General features: G+C 39.4%; 1 long non-coding RNA gene across 1 annotated transcript; it reads right to left on the reverse strand.

The window, feature by feature from the left end:
* On the reverse strand, positions 366-717 carry LOC110264672. The gene is made up of 2 exons (XR_002350847.1): positions 574-717; positions 366-451 (listed from the first exon to the last, which is right to left on the reverse strand). It is a non-coding gene; the product is annotated as an uncharacterized LOC110264672 (long non-coding RNA).

A 2,192-nucleotide genomic window follows, 5' to 3' on the forward strand; every position in this document is an offset into this window, starting at 1 on the left:
ATAACAACCTTTTTACACTACACTTGAGAGAATTCCAACAAGTATAGAACTTCTGATTAATCATTCCCACAGTCAAGGCTTTTTATTTTGAATACTATAAATTCTTTTTTATTTTCATTGCACTTAATTATAATTATTTATTTTCTGTTATTCAACTCTCAAAATTCTCGAAAAACTCCTGATTAATAACTAAGCACCCTTTCTAGCAACTCATTGGGAGACGACCTGGGACTCATACTCACAGTACTTTAATTCTAAACTTTTGTGACAACTTTTCTAAATTGATGAGGTGGATTTTTGCTGGTTAAGAGCTATACTCGTAACGCTGTTCTATTATATTACAATCTCTTCATTGGTCTAACTTCCACCCCTCGTCAGCAGCAGTGGCATGAACTAATCGATTCAAAACCATAATAGTACTCTTGACAAGCACCAACGACCTCGGTCGCAGCTGCGGCGGTGTAGAGTAACTCACAGTGACAATTTTGTTTAATACAAATAGTCTCAACGACAGGCTTCATAGTAGAGACAAATTGGGAGACAAGGAACAATCAAAAATAGGGTAAAGCTTACCAAAAAAGTAGTGGTTCTAACGGTAGTTTCCGATGGTGATGGCGGCGTGCAGCTCGACGATGGATCACACTCGCAGCAGCAATGACAGTCACAGTACCTCCTCAATCTCGCGATTCTGCCTCCCTTCCTCCACGCCTCTGGTAGCAATGGCCAAGTGGTACGCGGAATCGTGATCTCACACTTTTCTCACAACTCCGTGCAACTAACCAGCAAGTGCACTGGGTCATCCAAGTAATAAACCTTACGTGAGTAAGGGTCGATCCCACGGAGATTGTCGGCTTATAGCAAGCTATGGTCATCTTGTAAATCTCAGTCAGGCAGATTCAAATGGTTATGTGGTTTGATAATTAAAATATAAATAAAACAGAAAATAAGATAAAGTTACTTATGTAATTCATTGGTGGGAATTTCAGATAAACGTCTGGAGATGCTTTGTTGCTTCTGAACCTCTGCTTTCCTATTGCCTTCTTCCAACCAGGCGTTACTTCGTCACAGTCATCCCTTCCTGGATCCTACTCGGAATACCACAGACAATGTTTAGACTTTTCGGATTCCAAGAATGGCTGCCAATAATTCTAGCCTATACCACGAAGATACTAATCTCACGGACTCGGTCCGTGTATTAGATATCCAAGAGAATATACTCCAGCTGTCGTCCAATGACTACGTTAACCATCATGTAGACCGCTTTGTGGTTGTCAGGCACGCGATCTTGGCTAAGCGAGTAACGAAGATTGGGTGATTGTCACGGGTCACCCCTTCATTCTGACTTAACTCAATTAAGTACGAGAGTATATCTTGGAGAAGAAGTAGGCATGAATTAAATAGAAAAACAATAGTACTTGCATTAATTCATGAAGAACAGCAAAGCTCCATACCTTAATCTATGGGGTGTAGAAACTCCACCGTGAAAAATACATAAGTGAAAAAGGTCTAGGCATGGCCGTGAGGCCAGCCTCCAAATGTGAACATACAAGTTCCAAAATGATCAAAAGATAAAAACTCTCTAAAATAAATCTCTAAAAGTAGTTTTTATACTAAACTAGTAACTAGGGTTTGCAGAAAATGAGTAACTAAGTGCAAATAGTGCAGAAATCAACTTTCAGGGCCCACTTGGTGTATGGTTGGACTGAGCATTGAGCTTTACACGTGCATAGGCTGTTCTTGGAGTTAAACGTCAGCTTTGGTGCCAGTTTGGGCGTTTAACTCCAATTCTGGTGCCAGTTTGGGCATTTTATGCCAAGATGTCTTAGGCTGTCTTTGAATGCCAGTTTCGGCCATCAAATCTCGAGCAAAGTATGGACTATTATATATTGCTGGAAAGCCCAGGATGTCTAATTTCCAACACAATTGAGAGCGCGCAAATTGGGTTTCTGTAGATCCAGAAAATTCACTTCAAGTGCAGGAAGGTCAGAATCCAACAGCATCTGCAGTCCTTTTTTAGCCTCTGAATCAGATTTTTGCTCAAGTCCCTCAATTTCAGCCAGAAAATACATGAAATTACAGAAAAACACACAAACTCATAGTAAATTCCAGAAATGTGATTTTTAAATAAAAACTAATAAAAATATAATAAAAAGTAACTAAAACATGCTAAAAACTATGTAAAAATAATGCCA

The sequence above is a fragment of the Arachis ipaensis genome, chromosome B07 (assembly GCF_000816755.2).
Source record: "Arachis ipaensis cultivar K30076 chromosome B07, Araip1.1, whole genome shotgun sequence".
Taxonomy (NCBI): domain Eukaryota; kingdom Viridiplantae; phylum Streptophyta; class Magnoliopsida; order Fabales; family Fabaceae; genus Arachis; species Arachis ipaensis.